We start from the raw sequence: 22,960 nt of genomic DNA on the forward strand, positions 1-22,960 counted from the left end.
GACATATATACACTACCAAATGTAAAATAGATAGCTAGTGGGAAGCAGCCGCATAGCACAGGGAGATCAGCTCGGTGCTTTGTGACCACCTCGACGGGTGGGATAGGGAGGGTGGGAGGGAGGGAGACGCAAGAGGGAGGAGACATGGGGATATATGTATATGTATAACTGATTCACTTTGTTATACGGCAGCAACTAACACACCATTGTAAAGCAATCATACTCCAATAAAGATGTTAAAAAAAAAAAAGAAAATAACGTGGGGGTAGATGACCTGATGCTCTGATCTGCTTTATAATGAGCTCACAAAGGTTCACTAACACTGCATTTTACTGTATGTTTTACAACTAGTATATATTGCTATACGCTATGCTATTTTTTCTATTTTTTAACCATTTCTCTATTTTCTTATTTAATTTTTAGTATTTTTACTTTCATTATTAACTATTTTTACCATTTTCTTATTTACGTACATATCTCAAAATGTCCACAACAAAACATTTTTTAAAATTAGGAAAGTAATACTAGGAAAACTTCATCACCTGCCTTTCCACAAGGGATGTGTCAGGAATGAAGGTGTGTGTGTGTCTTCTTTTGACTGGGAAAATCTCTAAGGAGCCCTAAATCCAAATGCCCAGGCGGTCTGAGCCCCCTCACAGCACAAGTGGACGTGGCTGGGCTCCCACTTCAAGGTCACTGACAAGTGACCCCTGAACGCCCGATTCAATCCCCTTTAGGACTGATGGGCATCCAGCACCTCCCAGGTCCAAACCCAACTTGGGGTTTGCCCCAAACCCCCTCCCCAACTTCACCATCTAAGCCAACAGGTGGAGGGCTCACTCAGCCAGCCCCAAAGCCCACGTCCCTCCCCAGCGGCCCCTCCCTTACCCCCCTCTCCGTGGAGGGTGTGCACTGCGTGTGTGCACGCCACCCCACGCCGCCCTGGGCAGCTCCGGCTGAGCTCCCCTCAGCACCTCCACGCCACTGTCACCTCTCAACTCACTAATCAGCTCCCTTCCACCAGGTCTAACACGTCCAGCTCTGCCCTCCCACAGCCCACCCCTCAACTAGCAGTCAGGACTTTAAAAAAGTCCGTCGGGACTCCGTTCAAAACCCTCCAAAGCTCCTTATAGGTCTTCGTGCTTACAGTGCCCTCAAGGCCAGCACCCTGGGTCCTGCTGGCTCTTTGGTCCCGTTTCTTGAAGTTCTCTCCCTCCCACTGCAGGGCCTTTGCACATGCTGTTCGTTCCTGCATCCTGGGAGGCCCCTGCCTATTATTCGCCGGACTGGATCCCTCAACTGCATTCAGGTGTCTGCAAGAGCAACATCCTCAGCCCACACTCTTCTCCTACTTTCCTTTTTAACACTAGACATATCCCGTGCTCTTCGCCTTCTAGCCTGATTTCTCCAAGAGAACGTAAGCTCTCCGAGGCCACGGGACTCAGCCTGTTTTCTCGCTCCCTGGGTTGCGACAGGCCTGTGCAGAGCAGGCTCTCAAACATGAATGAGCAAATGAACTCCATTTAAATAAAGAATACAGCTTTGGAGCTATCTGGTAGGTATCCCCGGGATAATCTCCTTGAAAGAGCCCAAATCCCCCAAAAGTGTCAAATGCCCCCCCAGATGGCTGATGTGACTTAATTATACTCAGCAGGCTAGATTTAGGAATCGTACCCTCTTTGGGAAATCCAAGTTATACATTTCTAAAACACTGATGGGTTAGCTGGGTGGGCACCTGGGATGTACCCGGGCAGCTTGGCCTACAAGTTTGGCCACCCTCCACGGGGGTCTGGACTTCACCCACGGGCCCCAGGAGCCATCACCTCTCTGGAACAGCCTGCAGCTGCATGCACTCTTGGTCAGGGCGGCCGGCACTGGACCTCAGGACATCTCGGAAGGGTAGGCTGTGGCAGCCACTGCATCCCCCATCCCCGAAACCACACCTCGACTTGGGAAGCCTCCCGCGCCCCACTTCACCTCCACGTGGTAGAAGTCAGGTCTAAGAAGTCAGGAGGGGACATTAAAGCTTACTCAGTCTGAGTCACAACTAATGAGGTTTTCTTTAGTATAAAGGCCAATTCACTTAGAAAAGAGCCTGCTGCCAGCTCCTCCCTGGTAACTACGGGGCTGGTCTCTGAACAGACGACACCGTTGTACAAGGACAGACTTATTTACAGATTCCGCTGGCAAACTCGCGACCCCGCACACAGCCCCCCGGCTACCCCTGTGGATCTGCCACTGCCCAGATCCTAGAATCCCAGAATATTCTTGTGGGGGCCTGTATGCCAACATTCTGCCCGAGGAACAATTAAAAAACAAACCAACCAAGAAAAATAACGGAACACGAGCATCTGCAGGGTGGAGAACACCCTGGTCAGGACCCCAGCGTGTGCACGGCCAAGCGCCAGGTCCTGCGGGTGGCCCGGACCCAGGAAGGTGCAGAAGGAAGGCGCTGGGCCTGGACCCCTCCCGCAGGAGGGCATCGGGCATCGAGACTGCCTTTGGCTACTCCCGGGAGAATTCTGTTCGTGCCTTGTTTAAGATGACTCATTCTCCACATTTGACTTTAATTTCTGGAGTAGGAGTATCATGTTGATTTCATCAGATTTCCTCCGGGTTAAAAAGAAAGCATGAGTTTCAACCCGCTCCGGGGAATGTCAGTCACCAGGCTCTGTGGACAGACACTCCATCCCATCTGTCCCCCACCTCACTCTCTCCCCAAGAAAGGACATGTTCCCAAGGATGAAAGTAATCCAGAGATACCCTCCCTCCCAAGCTGATCTGCTTCCTGTGAGCAACTGCCCGAAACCCAACGCCCTGGGCTCCCAACCCGACGGGCCGCCGCGGAGAAGCCGACGTGCCCGGTCAGGCTGCAGGGATGGACCAGGGACATCTGGTTTCACACCCCCTCCACGTCGAGGAAGAGCCTGTGAGGAAGGCGAGCTGGTGGTGACCCAGCGGGGTGACAGTGAGCCTGTGTGCGCGCCTGCAGACGTCTACGACATCCTTTTCCCTCCAAAGCAAACTGCCCTGGAGGGAGGCCCATCCCACAGACTCCAAACAGCACCCCAGCTCCCCGCCGCCTCCTGATCCTTGACCTGACCGGTCCGGGCAACGGCCCAAGTGGAAAGGCGAAACGTGACTGGTGTCCCCTTTCCAGGCTCTCCTCTCTTGGCAGGGAAGGCACGGGCTCTGGTTACGAGAGCACGGTCCTACACAGCGAAACTCGAACCTTCCCATCGCGGTGGCGGGACACTTCCTCCCACCTACAGGAGCCTGATCTCCAGGACCCTTCTGTATCCACCTGGAGCAGAGCCGAAAGCGCTGCCCGGTGGCCTGGAGGAGGGCTGCCTCCTTTTGGGGGAAAGCGCATGGCCCCCTCGGAGAGAGGGGACCATAGGGAATCAGCTGGTCGTTCCAGTGTCTGGGATGTATTTCACTTTGGTTCAACAGCGACCTCAATGTGCGCGCAGGAGCTGCAGCAGTAGCTATCGGAGGCCCCCAGCCGGCCATCTGGGCAGTGATGAGGTTCGCGGGCAGAATCACGTGTCCTGGTCCCCGGGTACCTCCCGAGCAGGGGACCACATCGCCTGGGTGAGCAGCCCACGACAGCGGCACCTGCTTCTAGGAACAAGGCTCTTGTGTGCAGGCGCTGGCCTGGCAACATGCACACGTCCGAGGCCTTCTCTGTTCACCCAAAGCTGGTGACTCAAGCTCAACACCCCCTCAGGCTCTACGGGGTGCGTGGGAGGGGACCCCGCGGTTGTGGGTGCCCGCTTCTCACTTGCTGCTTTTATGGTGTAAAGTGTGATCGTTGGAGAGAGGTGGCCCGATGACTCGGGGTGTTTTCACCAGCCAGTGACAAAGTAAGAAAATCAGAGTCTGGAGAATCACGGGTTGTGGGTAAGGGTCAGGGAGGGGAAGGGGTGGCCAAGCCCCTCTCCACCGCCTCTGCAGGGCCTGAGCCTCTTATGCCCTGGCCGCTTGTCTCCAGCCTACTTGATGCCCAGCTGCGAGACTGTTCCTCAGGGCGGGCTGAACCAATCCCATCATTTCCTTGGGTAAAAACAACAATCTCAGACTTCCCTGGTGGCGCGGCGGTTAAGAATCTGCCTGCCAATTCAGGGGACATGGTTCGATCCCTGGTCCGGGAAGATCCTACATGCCGCGGAGCAAATAAGCCTGCGAGCCACAACTACTGAGCCCGCGTGCCACAACTACTGAAGCCACGCACCTAGAGCCCGTGCTCCGCAACAAGAGAAGCCACTGCAATGAGAAGCCCGTGCACCGCAACAAAGAGTGGCCCCCGCTCGCCGCAACTAGAGAAAGCCCGCGCACAGCAACGAAGACCCAAAGCAGCCAAAAGTAAAATAAAATAATAAATAAATAAATTTAAAAAACAAAACAACAACAATCTCAGCCTCTTCAGAGGCTCCTACAGTCTGCAGAAGTCAATGCAAACCTGGCTTGTCTTTCCACACCCTCCTTGCACTAATTCACCCTCCATGTCCGCGTCACACTCTCAACCTCTCCAAGCACAGCGACTGTTTCTTCCACTTGGCTCCAAACACCCCCCAGCCATCCCCCGACCTTAAGCCTCCATCTCTCTCCGCACCCCACTGACTTGAAGACCCAACAGTGCCCCCAGTTTCTGCTACGTGAGAACCTACCCATTTGACCGGGACCCCCGTCAAACAGTGCCTTTGCAGATGGAATCCTACCTCTCCTCTGAGCTCTCTCGGGGACTCACCCGTCATCTTCTCTGGACACTTACTGCTTGCATTCAGGGGTTCACAGCTGTGATTCTGCACGCGATTTCTTAGTTCCCTAACAACCACCCTCGTTTCCTCGAAAGTCAACTGGATACCTGGCTCCTCTGTAATCCTCCAGCACCAAGCACAGTGCCTGGCCCAAGCTGGTGTGTGGTGCCATCTGTTGAAAGGACAAACGCTCCACCCAAACATTCATTCAGCACCACCGGGCAGCGGGACCACCAAAGACACAGGTGGATGGAGACCTGGTCTTTTCCCTCAACTGCTGATCACTTAGTTGGAATGACAATGTGTCTGAAACTGACCCCAAGAGGAGGAGGAGGGGTGACGTCTCCTCCACACCTTCCGGGCCTGCGTGGGACTGGAAGCCCAGACACCTCGGTTTCCCCAACACGCCGTGCGTGCTATGTGGATGCTTTGCACCCACATGTCCTCCTGTCCCATCACCCTGCGGCTGACGACGGCAAGCAGTTCAAAGACGACCCGACACATGCGTGCCAAGTGCTCCCCAAGCATGGGGTTTGGGAGGTCTGGTGGGGTGGGGTCAGCCTCCCCGAGTCACATGGGAAGAGCGGCAGCAGACAGGCTGTGAAGTAAAATCTTGTGATCAGCCTGGACTAGAAAAACTTCCCCACTCTGGCCCCCAGCCAGCGACTAGAAAGAAAAAGCGCGATTATCTCTGCAGAGGTTACAAAAGACATGAGAAGAGAGGCCCATTCACTTGACGGGCTGGTCGGGGGTACACTCAGATTCCTGACCCCCGTTTGATGAGTTCAACAAAACTGCAAAACATAAGCCCTGGAAGGACTTGTGGTTTCCAAACATTAACCATTGATCTACTGTCTTCCTTAAAAAAAAAAAAAAAAAATCAAATTACTGGGCTTCCCTGGTGGCCCAGTGGTTAAGACCCCGCGCTCCCAATTCAGGGGGCCCGGGCTCCATCCCTGGTCAGGGAACTAGATCCCGCACGCCGCAGCCAAGACCCGGCGCAGCCAAATAAATAAATAAATAAATGTTTTAAAAAATCAAATTATTTAATATTTCTCTTTAAACCAACCTACTTTAACAATGTAAGTTTACTCAAGAAAGTTATTTTAAAGGCAGCTTTCTATATCTTTAAAAAGGAAGCTTCTATTCTTTAAAAAGAAAGGTCTTCCTTAGATATACTGATAAATCTTTTCTAGTATATATTAACTTAAAACATTTTTTTAAAGTTCATCTTAGCTACCGTTCTGGTGCCACTCATTTTACAGGTGAGGAAACTGAGGCTTTTTTGGTTTTTATTGGAAGAGGTTCTCCCCGGGGTTCATTTCTGAGACTCAGATGGAAATGCCAGATTCAGACAAGCCAGCTTGGCCTGGGGAGGCAGCTCCTAAGGCTTCATGATGCCCCCAAATCTACTGATGGTTCTCACTAATGATAGACGTGCCACATCTGAGGCTCAAGTTCAAGTTTAAGTGAAGACCAGGGAGGAGGCAAGAGTTACAGAGACCGAAGTGGTGGGGGGTGGGGGGCGGGTGATGAGCAGGGTGAGAACGCTCCCCAGGCAGAGACCAGAGCCACGCCCACCAGATGGCACCACTGAAAACAGCCAGCAAATACAGTGAGAGCCTGTGGATGGGCCCCCAGAGCCGGGGAAGAGACGGCTACATGCGGCCCAACTCCTGAGGACCGAGGTGAGGTCAGTGCTCCGCTGCCTGGCTCACTGCTGTGCCTCTCAGCCAGACCCTCCCCTGGACGGAAGAACTGTTTCACTTTTATCCACCCATTTATCGAGGATCTGGCATCTAGCACAGTAAGCAACCAATGAAACTCATGGAATGAACGAATTTCTTTACAGAAGTTCTACCGTGTCCATGAATTACGAATTGAGATATCCAGGGCAATAAACCAATCACTGACCTATACACTTCATCAACATTTATTAAGGGAAGTAGAGAGGACAGGACTCTTATTCTGTCTCCCATTCCACTGCCCCTCAAACTATCTGTCCTTTTAGGAAATCGAAGATGTAGGTGAAGTGACTTGCGTACAGCACTGTTTACAGTGATCCAGGAGGGGGTTCTACCTCCAGGACGGGTTACGTAGCTGTGAAAATTTGCTTTCTAATACTCAACAGAATGGAAAACCCATACGACAGAACGCTGAGAAAAATGAAATCCACAAACTTCACAATAAAACTCATTCCACTTTGTTCTTAGAAATGTGTATTTACTAGAAAAAAGAAGAGGTAATTTTCACACCAAATGCCGACAGCGACCACGTCCAGGTGTGGCAATCGTATGGATCATCTTGTTCTTTATTTTTCCTAAGTTTTCTACTTTTTGTAATTAAAAAAAAAAACCAAACACATTTTATAAAATAAACTTCCAGTCTCCTTCCCAAACACCATGATTCCAGCAGGTTCTTTCCAGCCTTGCAAGGACATTTTCTGAGCGTGTATAACAGTATATGCCATCTGCGGGGTTAATTCCGAACACTTTCAAACACTTGACTGGGCGCCTAGAACGATGTATTAACCCCCAGTGGATCTAAATCCAGCCTTCCCAATTCCAGCTCCATGACTTGGGGAAAGTCATTTTCCCAATAACTGAAAAAAATGCATTCCTATTCCTCCTGGCCTCGTGATTCTACTAACTAGGAAACAGAGGATACCTGACTGTGATATTGTGATTTATAGTATATATTTTATATATATATATATATATATATATACAGGTCTGTGTTCTATTTCAGGCACAGAGTTCCTAAAAACCTGGGGGATTTCTTAAACAAATAGAGCACTAAAGGTATCTTTTGTTATGTTAATGAAGTGACTTGGGGGCCGCCCCCAGGTAACCTAAGGATGCAGGCTTTCAGTCCTGCCCTCTGACTTCTGTGGAGGGGAGAGAGGCTGCATAAATTACAGATGGCCAATGATTTAATCAATCATGTCTGTATAATGAGCCCCCGGTAAAAGCCCAAGGCTGGAGTTCTGAACACTTCTGGGCTGGTGAACACACGGAGATTTGGGGAGGGGATGCTAGGAGAGGGCATGGAAGCTCCGCGCTCTTTCTCGATACCTTGCCTTACTGTCTCTCCCATTCTGGCTGTTCCAGAGTTATATCTTGTTACACTAAACCTGTAATCTAATTAGTAAAATGTTTGACTTCTGTGAGCTGCTCTAGCAAATTAATCAAACCCAAGGAGGGAGGGGCATGGCAAGCTCCAATCTATAGCCAGTTGGTCAGAAGCACAGGTGACAACCTGGACTTGTCATGGGCGTCTGAAGTGGGGAGGTGGGGGGCAGTCTTGCGGGACTGGGCCCTCAACCTGTGGGACCAGACTTCATCTCCAGGTAGAGAGTGTCCGAATTGAGCTGACCGGCTGGACACCCAGCCGGTGTCTGAGAGTTGGCAGCCGCTTTTGGCCGGAGAAAGCCCTTTGCAGGAAAGAGCTCTCTGCAGGAGGCCCCTCTGTCCTGTCACTAACCTTAAACCAGGTGCCCCCATGCACTACTCACCTCTGGCCCTAGCACACCTTTCAAATCTTTTGATCACGAAATACTCTGCCTAACCTGTTGGTTCTTTCCGTAGATGGAAGAAGTAGAAATGAAGAATAAGTAATTAACAGATGACGAGATCTCTTCCCTAGCTCCCCCTTCAGTAATTTCGCCAACAAACTGTGAACAAAATAGTATCTAAAGAAAGGTCACGAGGAGTTGACAAGCCTGCACACAGTGGGGGGTGGCCACAGCGCTGACCCCCCCACCACCTCAGTGATGAACTGAGATGACTTCCCTGTTTCCCTTCACAAGCTTTCCTGGCTAAGCAGAATCTCTGGAGGTGGTTTTTGGGGGACGCTGAGTCCACCACCTCCCCAGATTGCCGGCATTCCGATTAAGGGCATCTTTCCTTTCTACCAACACTTGCGAGCACTGATTTTGTATGCGGCAAAGCAGCACTGTGATTCAATAACAGAATCACTCCTGATGGAAAGTCATCACCAAAGCTCCGACCAGTGGGGCTTGTTTTCAGGTCTGAGGAGGGGGAGAACCCTGACCTGCTGCTCCACCAAAGGCTCCCAACTTCCCACTACTCTAAACGGCAGGCTGGTTGGTGACCATCTTTAGCCCCAGTCTTCCTCTGAATTTTGGATTATTTTCTTAAGATGACTTTACTCTAGTAGAGGACGAAGCATTGCCAAATGCTTTCCTGGAAAAGCTGCAGACATTTATCTTCGCAACAGCACTGGGGGTCCCTTTTCACCCTTCTGCCAGCAATTTGAGAAAACCTTCCCTAATATGACAACTGGGCAACGAAACACCAAGTTTAAATTCACATTCCTTTGACCATCGGTCAGAAACTTTCAAATATGGACTGCGTCTTATTTCCTGCTTCGTGACTATCATTTTGCATCCTTTGCTTGATTAGAGTCTGAAATTTCATATCAGTTTCAAATATCTTCCCCACCGTTGCTCACGGCACACCCATCCATTTGCTAACTTTAGGTAAAGTCTCAGTTCTCTGACCCTATCGATCCTTCCTTTGTAATTTCACCCTGAAGCACAGAAAAGGCTCCCCTAATGAAAAATTTGATAAACATTTCACATCTATTTTCCTCTATTTAAAAACAAGTGGTGCCTGGACTGACATCAATGTACAAAGAATTTATTTTGCTGCTCAGCAAGAAACTTTACAAAATTAATTAGCAAACAGCTAAGCTATTACTCCTTTATCAGTTCCCCAACAATCCGTCCCCTCCGTGATGTCATCTGAATGCTTTTTAAATGTATATAGACACCAGGGTTTGAATCTGGCCAATTCCATGTCATGAGTCTGCCTATTTTTATAACAACACCAGCCCTTATGTAACTCCGGGAGCTTTACCAAGTTTGGCCATCTGGAAGGACCAGCCCCCAAGAACCATTCTATTTCAAAGTCTCCTATCAGTTATTTGAACCTGTTTTTTCCTTCCAAACGAACTTCAGAATAATTAAGTAATATGTCTTCCCACCTCTTCACTCCTTCAAAAAAGTTACTCCACTAGCTTTTTGTTTTTGTTGGCACAGCAATGGTAAGAACTGACATCTTTATACTATTTTATTTTTTCTTCCAGAAATATGGTGGGTCTCTGCTTATGTAAAAATGAGTGCCAGGACAGTGTATAGGGACGGGCACACTCTTCCTGTAAAAGGGGCAGAGTGTAAATTAAGCTCTGGGGACCATACGGACTCGGTCCAAACCCCTCAAATCCAGGCAGTTGCACAAGTCCAAGCAATTCCACCTCCAAAGTATGTGGATCTGACCTCTTCTCTCTGCTCCCTGCTCCCAGCTAAGCACCTCATCTCTCTCTGGACTCACCTCAGCAGCTTCCCACCTCGTCTCCCTGCTCCTCCGGCCCCCAAAACACACCACGAAACCATTCTCCTTAGAGCAGCTGGGCCCCTCAGCAAAGTAAGTCTCTCCAGGGGCATTTCCCTCCAGTCACGATAAATCGAACCTCCTTATTGGGACTACGCGACTATGGCCCCACCTGCTCCTCCACGACCTTGCCTCCTCCTTGTGCACTCAGTTTCTGAATTTAACTTATTCTGTCCCAGGACCCTTGCACTGGCGGTTCCCTCTGGCTGGCAAGCTCTGTCCCGCAAACTTCACTTGCTGACAACTCTTGCCACTCGGGTTGGCTCAGGTCAATGTCACACTTCAGAAAAAACCCACCTGACCACTCACCAACGTAGCCATGCTCAGTGTGACCTCTGTGCTTCACTGTCCCCAAGTGCAAGAGGACCGTAGAGAGAGCCTGCACATGGGAATCACGTGTGCACACACGGGGCACGGGGGCCCCCGGGCACGGTACACCCCCCCCCCCACAGAGTTGGTGGTCATGCTGTTTACACTGACCCAGTTCACGCATAAGCCCTGTACTTTTCACCAAGTTCGAGACACACCTCTTTTTTTTACACACCACCATGGTCTGGAATGCTTTGAGTTTCACTGCAGCAAAGAACTAAACTTCCTTGGCTCATAGGTGCCTTACTAAATGAGGTAGTAGAATTTCTTCCTAAACCACTAATCACTTCATAAATTCTATCTCCATTGATAGTTACTACATACAACTGTGGGTTGTGGGTAGTGAAAGTTTAGTATCACTGTACCTTATTTCCATTTGCTTGAGCTATTTAAGGCCCGACCAAGGGGTTCAGGTCAAGCACTTAAGCGAGCATCTTTTGGCTAAAACCTAAAAGCCACCAGGCTGGGGAGAGGACGGCAATGAGAAGTCACATATGCTCACATTTTTCTAATACCCTCTTGTTATGAGTTGAACCGTGTCCCCCGCAAAGGATGTTGAGGTCCTAACTTCCACTACCTGCAAATACAACCTTATTTGGAAACAGGGTCTTTGCGGATGCCCACGTTCAGATGAAGTGCTACGGGTGGGCCCTCCTCCGATATGACGGGTGTCCTCACAAAATGGGGAAATGTGGGCACAGAGTGAAGATGACGTGGAGACGGGGAGAAGGCGGCCGTCGGCAAGCCAAGGAGAGAGGCCCGGGACAGCTTCTCCCTCACGGCCTCAGAAGGAGCCAGCCCTACCGACACCTCGATCCCGGACTTCAGGCCTCCAGAGCCATGAGAGGATGAATTTCGGTTGTGTTGAGTGACCCAGTTTGTGGCAGTTTGTTCTGGCGGTCTCAGGAAAGTCACACACCCTCCTAGGGGTGTGGACACAGATTCGGCTCCTCAGACCCTCACTCTCCTTGGCCGGCGTGGCCCCCTGCCCCCAGCGAACTTCTCCCCGGATTCCTCTCTTTCTGTCACATCTAACACAAATAGAACTCCACGAAGCAAATGAAAGCCAAGACCCCCAAACGGAGTTCCGGCCTCTGCAAAGGGTGGTCTTGCCTCCACACTTCCGGAACACTCTGTCCTAAGATTCCAAGCTACCAGGCCATCGCCCGACCGCCACTCACCTCACATTCCCGACGGCTGAGTCTGATGCCGGGGGCAATCAGACCTCTATATCCCGAGTGTTACTGTGGAAAATCTTGCTAAGTCACCGCAAGCGCCCCGCAGAGGCACTTCTCAGTGGCAACCAAGGAAATCGGGGTACCCAACAAGCTACTCTCACCAAGATTCCGGAGCTCTCCGAACATTTCGACTCACTGAGAACACGCTGGAACCATTAGAAAATAGGAGGCCAGTGCCCCCTAAGCTGCGGGGAGAACCGGGGACAGCCCCCCGCCCCGGGGGCTCCACCGCAGGGGCTCCGAGGCCACGAGGTCAGGTCCTTCTGAGGGGGCCCAACCGGTCCGCAGCAGGACATGCACCAAAGGAACAAACATTTAGTAACACGGAGAGACACCCAGCGTAGTCACAGCGCAGAGGCACAACCCTGACAGAAACCTCCAGCCGCTGGTAGAAGCCGAGTGGGAAAGCAGCTGAGGGCGACAGATGAGGCTGCGGGGGGCACTTGGGCTCCCCAGGGGCACGGAGACGGAGGGGGCAGGAGAGCACAGCTCCGGATACGTCGGAGATTCGACGGGACCCGCTGTCCGGAAGGAGAAAGGGCAGCCGAGTGACAGGCCCGCGGGGAGAGCAGAGGCCTGCAGGCCAGACAGCCTGCTGATGGGCGTTTAGGGGTTTAACGTGTCTTCTGGCACAAGCCGAACCCCACCTTCTCTCATGCCTCGACTTACAATAATACTGGGAAAACACCAGGGAGGAAAAGGCTGTTGGGGAAACATTTGTTGTGAGCGGATACAAGCGCATGCTCTCCCACCAGGCCAACACCGTCTCTACAGCCTAGGAGGCAAGCAGCTCCTTTCATCCGGCACCACAAAGGGGAGACGTGGCAGGTTTGCATGCTCAGCACCTTGCCTCCAGCCCCTGTTCCCTGAGGCCCTGCTTGGTCTTCTGGCGTGGCCCTTGGTTTCCTCACCTGATCCTTTATCACCAGCGTCTTCCTCCTCCTCCTCCTCCTCCTTCTCCTCGCCTGTAGGCGGGACTAAATTAGGGTTGACAGCACCCTATAAAGAAGGAAACACAGGGTTTTGGAGCCAGATCGGAGTGTGACCGGCAGCTCCAGCTGTGTGCTCTCGGACGAGTGACTTAACCTCTCTGAGCATCTATCTGTATCACCTGCAGCAGGAGGAGAGTAAAACCTGGCTCACCAGGTGAGCGCACAGGAGGCGCTCAATAAGGACCATTCCTCGTCATCATGCCTAGAGATGAACGCCAGTCGGCCCAGCACTGACGTCCCCGAACAGCGATGTACCAGGGACTCAAACCAACTTACAAAAGTCCCCTGCAAACCACAAATTCTCTGCATTTTCACTTGGGAGGCGTTGGCATTTACTCAAAACCTGCTCACCTTCGATGACTTCCCCTTCATCCCTGGTGGAACCCCTCAGATGAGCGTAACTTAACTTCCTGGGGCCTCCACTTCGTCATCTGTAACTTGGGGAAACTTACGCTCTTGACCTCTTCAAAGTGTGTGGGTAAAATCTGCTGGTTCATGCCGAGTGCTCAGGGAAGAGCCAGCACACAGCTCTCCCCAGGTCAGGGTTTCCTGCTCTTGGCGCCAGAAACACTTTGGGTGGGACCATGCTCTGCGGGGGACCGTCCTGCCCACTGCAGGGTGCCTGGCAGCACCCCTGGCCTCCACCCGCCAGAAGCTGGGGGCATCCCCACCCCCAGACAACCCAAATGTCTCCAGGCACTGCCAAGTGTCCCCCAATATCGCCCCTCTGATAACCACTGTCCTCGGTGAGGGCTACTGTTATTAATGTTACTTATCCTCTTCCTTTACCTTAAGTCTGAGCCCGGCTGGTGTGTGGCCACCTCTTCTCTCCGGCTCCCTTCCTTCCATTTCCAACCTCCACCTCCCACGCTCCACCCCATGGCCACGCCCGGCACCCCTGCACCCGAAAGGACTCCCCTTAACAGTTTCCCCACCCTGGATGCCAATGCCAACCACCTGGAGAGGCTTTTGAATAATACAGTCCCACCCTGGAGATTCAGCAGTATTTTTAAAAAGCTCTCCCGTAATTCTAATGCGCACACAGGGCAGAGAATCACGGTGCAGCCTGGACTCACTCACCGGCCACCGAAGAACCTACAACAGTCCTTTCACTTAGAACCCAGGCCCCATTGCCTCAACTTCAAATGGTGGTCCGAGGTCCCCCCCGACCGCCTGGAAGAAAGCCCACTTGTTCAACCCCCTGCTGTTCACGCCCACCCAACCCCCAGCTACAAGGGTCCCAATGGCCAGCTAACAGGTCCCCTGCCCAAATTCGGCACACTCAGCTGGGCATGCTACTCACCTTACCTGGAAGGTTCCCTCTGGCTCCTCTAACCCCGGGCAAACCCATCTAGCCTTCAACAAATCCTCCCTGGGCTGCTCTGCTGTCACTGATCCCACACCCCGACCCATCACAAAACCACCCAAGGGCAGTTTCTGGGTCTTACACACAAGGCCCTGGGTCAACACGCCCAGCGAACTAAAGTCCTGGAGGCAAGTTCTGCAGACGTACACAGGCACAGACACAGGGACTCTCCAGATGGATGACTCATCCCCCACAGGGCACGAGCCCGCAACGCGGGTGATGTAAGCTCTGCGAATCCATGGGCCACTGTGCCCTGAAAAGCATTTGACCTTGAAGGGATCAGCATGTGTTTTGTTTTGTTTTTTTAAATTTATTTATTTATTTTTGGCCGCGTTGGGTCTTCGTTGCTGCGCGAGGGCTTTTCTCTAGTTGCGGCGAGCGGGGGCCACTCCTCATCGCGGTGCGCGGGCCTCTCACTGCGGTGGCCTCTCCTGCTGCAGAGCACAGGCTCCAGACGCGCAGGCTCAGTCATTGTGGCTCAAGGGCCTAGTTGCTCCACGGGATGTGGGATCTTCCCAGACCAGGGCTCGAACCCGTGTCCCCTGCACTGGCAGGCAGATTCTCAACCACTGCGCCACCAGGGAAGCCCTCCACACGTGTTTTAACAGGTAAGTGACGGCTGGAGGCCAGACAGAGGGCCCAGTACGGAGCGGCCTGATGTGGCCTCAGGACTCCCAGGACCTCTTCATGGCCTTCAACCCCAATTCCTGGTGTCATTGTCGCTGCCTCCAGAACAGATCCAACCGCACTTCGCTGGGCGCTGAGTCTGAATTGAAGCAGGTCACAGGATACCAAGCACCTGGGAGAACTCCCTGTATCAGAAGGGCCCCGGAAGCATGCAAGGTTTTATTTTTAGAAGCAGGACACAGTCTTCAAAGAAAATCTTTGCAGAAACCTTGAGCCAGAACTAGGTAAATACGAAGCAGCTCTGTCAGAAGGGTGGAAAGGGGAGGTGTGAGAACAGGTCTGGGGAGGAGACGGGTCCACCCGCTAGCCCACCCTGCCCAGCCCCGTCACTTCCTACCCCAGATGGAGGAATCACTCACTGGCCATCCACCCGCACGAAGCATGAACACTTCACATGCACCAGACACAGCCATTCCACCCCCGGCACACACGCACCTAAGGGAAGAGGAGGTGGATGTCCACAGAAGGGCTCGCATACAGATGTCTGGACTGGATTCACTTTGCATAATGGCCCCAAACTGGAAACAACCGTGACGTCCACCAACGGGAGAAAATAAACCAACGGCGGCACATTCATACGGTACCACTGATAGGAAATACACATCCACGCCACACCGCGGTGGCCCACGGGCATGAAGGTGAACAAGGAAGCCAAACCCAGGCGCACGTGTCTTACAGGACGTATGAGAACAGGCAGGTGGACCCTCGGACGTCAGCAAGAGTGGATGGCGGGAGGAGGCGGGGCCAGAGGGAGGGGGACACAGGGTGCCCCGGGGTGATGAGGACACAGCTTGAAGGAGTGTGGGTGACGCAGGCATCAAACCTCAAGGATGCACGACGTACGAAAGTGCAACGGTGACACGACACGCCTTTCAGAGTATAAAGAAGTATAAAGAAGCAACTGAAGCAGAAACGTGGGGTTTCCGCCTGCAGTTAGGGAGCTAACCGCAGAGCTGGGCTGAGAACCAGGCCTCCGGGGAGCCTCCACTGACTGGAGGGTTGCACTGCGCCGGACGGAATTATCTGGCATCACCTGCAGCTGATGCCCCAAGCCTGGCCCCCACGTGCCCACACGCACCAGGGTCTTCGATGATCGGCTTCCCAACCACGCAGACAAAGGCCTACCTGACCGCCCCTCCCCCTCCCCACGTGGCCGCTCCGAGTCCCCGGGGGCCCCCGGGATGTGCTGTGCTGGCTAACACCTCGCCAAGGTGCCCTGGGGTCAGCGAGGCCTCGGACGGGCTGGTTCCCAAGCTGCTGTAACCAATCACCCCAAATGCGGTGGCTTAAAACAAAGAAACCGTTCTCTCCCGGCTCTGGATGCTAGAGGTCTGCAATCAAGGTCTCTGCAGGGCCCTGCTCCCAGAGGCTCGGGAAGAATGTGATCCAGGCCTCTCTCCTGGCTCGTGGCGTCACGGGCAAGCCTTGCCTTTCCTTGGCTTGCAGATGCCCCCAAATCTGCCTCCATCTCACGTGGCCTTCTTCCCTGTGTCTCCACGTGGCTGTCTTCTGAGGACACCAGTCCTGGGATTAGGGTCCACTCACTTTGACTAAGCCAGTTACGTCCGCAAAGACCCTATTCCCACATAAGGTCACCTTCCGAGGTGCCAGTAGACGTGACCTTCCTGGACACGACAGCACCTTGGACGTCGAGTAACAAGGGAAGGCAGGTCCGGGGAAGGCCAGGCAAGGGGCAGGCGGCGGGCTGGTTCCTGCCCAGAGCAGCCCCGCGAGGACTTCGGCCCAGCCGGCCGGGCAGGTGAGACCTGAGCCTTTGTGAGAGTGGCCTGGGACTTTGTGGGACGCTGGCTGGGAGCTAAGGGAACGTCCCTCTTGTCTAGAGAAGTGGTCACATGCCCAGTCAGACGCAGAGGTGTCAACCCCTTTGGGGCCCTCTTTACCTAAGACACGCACGTAAGGGAATCCAGTAGCAATACGGGTGAAAACTTGGCAGGTAACTCGGGTTTCACCCTCAGCTCCGGTTAAAAGAACTTCACGGAGCACGTTACGCGTGCTTAACGTGCTTAACTGAGCACGTTCTTAACTGTTACGCTTCTCACCGGGGCAAACACAGCCTACTCTGATGACAGACTGTCTGGTGAAGATGCTGGGTCAGTCGCTGCGTCAGTCACTAGACTTTGCCGTACCACGGGGGCCCGCGGGACCCGTGGGCAGGTGCAGGGATGTTCCCGTCCCGTGCGCCCATGCAACGGCAAACGGGGAGCTGCCAGAGTCCAAGGGATGTCCCAAGTCCTTAAAGCAAGAGGCTGCCCTGCCAACACCACATCTGCGGTCACCAGCCCTGGCACCCCGGGCTCCCCTGCCACAGGACCTAATCGCCTGACTGTAACTCTGCTCATTTTATCGTGTGTCTCTGCAACCAGGCGGTGAGCTCGAGACCAGCAAGGACCTCGAGCATCCCTGGCACACAGCAACAATCTCTCCATGAGTGGCACTTACACCAACCAAGGGCTTACAGGTTGCTCCAATCTCACAGTATACGAATGGGGTGGCTTCTCCAAAGCAAGACTTATTTATGTTCATAGCCTTCTTCACGTCTGTCTTGAAAACCTGAAGGTTATCAGAAGTGGAGTCCTCGTTAATTTAAGTCACTAACTACAGGGGTGCTAAGCACTTGTCATGCACCTTGTTAGCTGCTACAAGAACACAAAGAAAAGCAAGGCCATCCTGCTCTTATGATGAAGACACAGACATGAACTACAACAGAAACCATAATCCAGGTAAAACAGCCAGCCACATCCACTGCTGCCAGCTGAATGGTGTCCCCCCCAAAAAAGATATGCTCGAATCCTAAATCAGACGGGCCCTACATCAATCACTGGTGTCCCTATAAGACACTAGGATACGGAGACACAGACACACAGAGAGAAGATGGCCACACGACGATGGAGACAGAGATGGAAGGGATGCAGCTTAAGCCAGAGGGCGTCAAGATGGTGGGTAAACGACCAGAGCTGGAAGGAGGCAAGGAGGAGTCCTCCTTGAGCCCTCAGAGGGAACACGGCCCTGCAGACACCTTGACTTCAGACTTGCAGCCTCCAGATTTGAGAGGATCCATTTCTGTTGTTCAAAGCCATGCAGTTTATGGTCATTTGTTATGCAGCCCTGGGAAACTACAGGTAGACCTCCGAGATCACACAGGTCCAGTTCCAGACCACTGCAATAAAGCACATATCAAGATAAAGCGAGTCACATGAATTTTTTGGTTTCCTGGCGCACAGAAAAGTTGCTCTACACCCTGTACTATAGCCTACCGACTGCGCAACAGCATTGTCTAAAAAATGTGCAGGGGCTTCCCCGGTGGCGCAGTGGTTAGGAATCCGCCCGCCAATGCAGGGGACATGGGTTCAAGCCCTGGTTCGGGAAGACCCACATGCCGCGGAGCAACTGAGCCCGTGCCCCACAACTACTGAGCCCGTGCTCTAGAGCCCGCGAGCCACAACTACTGAGACCGCGTGCCACAACTACTGAAGCCCACGCGCCTAGAGCCCGTGCTCCGCAACAAGAGAAGCCACCGCAATGAGAAGCCCGCGCGCCGCAACGAAGAGTAGCCCCCGCTCGCCGCGACTAGAGAAAGCCCGTGTGCAGCCATGAAGACCCAACGCAGCCAAAAATAAAATAAACAGAATAAATACATTTACTCAAAAATAAAAATAAATTTAAAAATAAAAAAATGTGCAGGCCTTTATTAAAAAAAATACTTTATTGCTAAAAAATGTTAACCATCATCTGAGCCTTCAGTGAATCGTCTTTTTGCCATAGTCACATCAAAGATCACGGATCCCCAGCACAAATATAATACTTATTACGTGAAATCGTCAAATAAATATTTATTTTAAAAAGTAAAATAACGTTTGAAATCGTTGAAGAATTACTGAAACGTGACTCAGAGACACAAAGTGAGGAAACTCTTGCTGGAAAAAGGACGCCAGCAGACTTGCTCGATGCGCGGTCGCCACAAACCTTCAATTTGTTAAAAAAAAAAAAAAAAAAAGTATCTGCGGAGTGCAATAACACGAGGTGTGTCTGTCGCCCCGCCCTACCCTCACAGCATTTGTTGGTTGTGTGTCAGGCACTATTCTAAGTGCTTCTTAGAATCAAGCACTGATTTACACGTCACAGCCACCCCGTGACACAGACGGTTGATCATTCCCTCCAACGAACAGTCGAGAAAACCGAGGTGCAGAGAAGCTAGGTCACTGGTCCAAGGTTTCCCCGCTGGGTGGCCGCAGGGCCTGCTGCGCGAGCCAGAGGCTGGTGTGAGCCCGGCACAAAGACGGCAGGGTTGGAGCAGCTCCTTTCTAGACCATTCCGAGACCACCACCTGCTCCTCCCCTGCCCGCTGGGCCAACAGCAGCCCAGCCCCTGGAGACCAGAGCAGGACCCCCAAGCTGGGCTGCTGGGCAGAGCTAGCACTATAGTCTAAGTGTCTGCTCTGTGGTTTTGTTCTGTTTTTGTAATCAATGCATAAATTAACAAACCTGGCGTGAAATCACTCCCTGTTTTTCTGCACAGCCTCTGCTACAAGTCTGTACCAGGCAGAGATGAAATGGAATCCAACCGACCCGACAGGTTTCCTGCGGGGAGGATGAGTTCACCAGAGGCCCTGGAATCCAGGTCCCTGGCCTACTGATAATCAGCTAATTTCCTTCCAGTTCTGAGGGTGACACAGGAGAGGCGCTTGGCCAGGGAGAAAGTGTGACCTGGTGCCAGAGGGCAGTCGGAGAAGCTTTCCTTTCGCCTCCAACTAAAAAGTGCCCGAGGTTGATTATTTTATACAGAGGTTAAGAAAAAGGATCAGGGGAAGAAAAAAATTACCCACGGTAGAAAGGGGCTCCTCCTCAACCGTTCCCAGCCTCTGCTTTATTTTGTCACCATTCATACCCAGCCGTCTAGCGGATTCTTAGCGGCATCTTCTCCCTGCTGCCACCCCCTCCCCCATCCTTCCTCCTCCTCCTGGTCCTCAGGAAGGCTGTGCCCTCTGTCACCCAGAGCCTCGGCTTGGACCAGAGCCCCGGGCGGCACCGGGGCTCCCTTTCCTACAGAACCGGCAGCTGGCTCGAGCTCAGGGCTCCTCGCTGGCTGGCGCGGGTGCCTTTCTGCTTACAAACATCCTCCCTGGCTCCCCACGGCCCCTGAGCTGCTGCTCTCTTCCCCTCACCTCCCCCGAAGCGGCTCCTGCCCCCAGCCTTGGACACACTGTTCCCATTGGGGTTGGTGATGAGGCCACCGGAGCCCCAGGTCCTGAGGGCGTTTTCCTGCATGCGTCTCACCGGGCGGCTTTCTAACCACTGACCTCTCCATGGCCTCCCAGGGCTTTCTAACCACTGACCTCTCCATGGCCTCCCAGGGTGACGGCTCTCTCCTTCCTCTCTGAGCTGGCCTTTGAGGCCAGTCTTGCAGGTGTCTTCCCAGCACCTGCATGGCTGGTCCTTCCCCCTTCCTTCCGGGATTTCCCCTCCTCTGTCTGCCTTCAAGTGGCCAATGTCCCGCATCCATCCTTGTCCTTCTGCTTTTGTCACTTGGAGCGTTCTCCTTAGGGGGCCTAGCCACCCCAGGGAACAGGGCGGGGATGGGACCACCTAGTCTCTGCTGATGCCCAAAGCCTGGTCTGCCTGGCTGCCCTGTCTCTGCAGCACCTCCCACACGCCCTCAGGATGGAGCCCTCAGGGCCAGCATGCCTGGCTCATCTTCCCCCACCGAGCCTGCCCCATTTCCTTCATCCCCAATTCCAACAAAAGCACCGCCCACCTCCCCCGAACCAGTCCGTTCTCTAGTTGAAACAGGAATTTTTTTTTCTGGAAAGCGTCGTTTCTCAACCTTGGCACTACTGACATTTGGGGCCGGATCACGTTTTGCTGTGGGACCCATGTCCTGTGTACTGCAGACGGCCAGCAGCACGCCTGCCTCCATTCCCTAGATGCCAGTAGCGGCCCCCAACCTCAGCTGTGACGAGCAAAAACGTCTCCAGACGCTGCCAATGTCCCCTGGGGACACCACTGCTGGAAAGGGCCGGACAGGGAAGATCGGGGGCTTCGTGGGCCACTTGGCCTCAACTCCAGCCACTCAGCTCTGCTTCTGAGAGGCAAAGACGGCCACAGACGGTGAGTGTGCATGGCTGGGTCCCAATAAAACCTTATTTACAAAAGCAGGGTGCATGTAGGATTTGGTCCACTTGGTCCTGAGGCCACACCCCACCGGCCCCTACTCCGGGCGTCACCTGCTCTCTGGCCGGCTCCGCGCCTTCTTCTTTTTTTTCTTAACATCTCTATTGGAGTATAATTGCTTTACAATGGTGCGTTAATTTCTGCTCTACACCCTCCGTGCCTTCTTTGGAGCACTACCCATGCCTCACCTGGACACCCAGGTCCTTCAAATTGCCTGCCATCTGGACCCCCTGAGACCCACCCGGACCCTACAAAAACAGAAATCGTTTGAATCCTAACTAGGAAGATAACACCCTTTATCTTGGGCCAGGCCCTGTGCTACAGGCTTTACCGACTCATTTAAATCTCCAAAGCGGATCCGGTGAGTAGAGATAACGAAGCAGATGTGGAGAACCAACTTGTCCTAGGACACACAGATACCGCGTGGACCCCATACCTTCATCCTACCTGGATCCCACGTGGACAATTCGCTGCTGTCACTGCCCGACCCCCCCGGCGCCCTCCTCCACCATCTCCTGTCTCGGCCCCTCTGAGTCCACGGGCAGGGCCACGGGACCGAGGGGTGGCGTTGGAGGCCCACGGCAGCACAGACCAACACTCGCATCCTCGGACGGGCTCACGCCCTCCTGGGGACACGGGCCCAGCAGAAATCCAGGCCCGCAGCCCCCGGCAGCATCTCAGAGTGAGACCCATGGTTCTGAGTATCCGGTGGTCCCGGCTGCCTCGGTCTGGCTGGTTTCCTTTCTGGAAGGTTTTTGTATTACACTTAAAAATCATTAAAAACGAAAAAGAATATACTTTGTTTCCCATAAAAATGCTAAGCCAGAGGTTTCTGGTTGATCTATTCTTTTATCAAAACCTAGGAATGTCAGGTACGATACCTCTGAAGCAGCAAGTAGCCCTTATGAGGTTTTCTGAACATGCCCAGGCCCAAAGGAAAAGAAAAAAGAAAGGATACAAAGCAGCAGCTCCCTATGGGAACAAAGCAGGAAGAGATGGGGTGGGGGGGCGAGCCTGAGCCCCCCTCCCACATGCCGTCCTTTCTCTGTTTCACGCCCCCCCCCCCAAGAAGAGACAGCAGGCTCCCAGCACGGCTTCCCAGTACAGGGAGGGCGGCTTTCTCGGGTGGCCTCGCTGGGCCAGCCCAGGACAGGATTAGGGTCGGAGCCAGAGGGCTGGAGCTGGACAGCTGCAGGGGCTCCGCCTGTTCCCCACCCACCCAGAGGTCAAAACCCCTGCCTTGCAGGATACAGGTTCCTGGGCCCACCTTGAGGTCCTCACTGGGTAGGGATAGACAGGCTGAGCCGTCACTCAGATTAGCATCCTTTGAGTCGAGTTTAGTAAAGGGACAATGACAGCAGGTGGGAGGTTGCAGGAACGCCCTGGGGTAGTGACAGCAGGGGGGTGGTGGAGGGGGAGGAAGGTACTGGAATCTGGGGAGACAGGGAAGGGCTGCTCCAACCACCCCCCCAACCTCCTCTCCCCCCACCACCGCCTTTCTACTGGAGGCAAGGGGGCCCACCCGATGCACTGATTCCAGATGAACCCCCGGGCCAACACCCCCATTCCCCCGCAGGTGTGGGAAGAGCACGAGGGGCAGCCCCAAGGCAGCCACCGCAGACGAGGCCCAGGAGGCTGCTTCCTCACAACAAGCCTCCCTGAGGTCCCGAGGCAGGTGACCGAGGGACCACATCTGGAGAGACGCCTGGCCTGGGCCTGCTGTTGACTTCCCTTCGCTCAGTAAGCAGCACTTCCCGGCACTGCCATGTTAGCTCACAGATGGGTGAATCCACAGGGGACAGCGCCAGACCAGCCACCGCACGAGTGACCCAAGCCAGTCCACGCCAAGGGTGACTTCAAGTCCAGGGCAAGCCCTGGCTCTTGGAGATCTGTAAGATACCAGGGACAGGCGTGCAGGCGGAGGGACAGGGCTGGTGGGGGCAGGG

General features: G+C 53.4%; 1 protein-coding gene across 5 annotated transcripts in view; it reads right to left on the reverse strand.

Moving 5' to 3' along the window:
• SH3BP4 (SH3 domain binding protein 4) overlaps nt 1–22,960 on the reverse strand; it is a 93,694-nt gene that overhangs the window by 25,235 nt on the left and 45,499 nt on the right. The window contains exon 3 of one of the 5 annotated variants that reach the window (XM_028484060.1): nt 12,693–12,780. The exons of the other annotated variants lie outside the window; for them this stretch is intronic. The gene's annotated coding sequence lies outside the window, so the exon portion shown is untranslated. The remainder of the gene's footprint in view (nt 1–12,692; nt 12,781–22,960) is intronic. 5 annotated transcript variants of the gene reach the window in all.

Source organism: Physeter macrocephalus, unplaced genomic scaffold, assembly GCF_002837175.3.
Source record: "Physeter macrocephalus isolate SW-GA unplaced genomic scaffold, ASM283717v5 random_114, whole genome shotgun sequence".
Classification (NCBI taxonomy): domain Eukaryota; kingdom Metazoa; phylum Chordata; class Mammalia; order Artiodactyla; family Physeteridae; genus Physeter; species Physeter macrocephalus.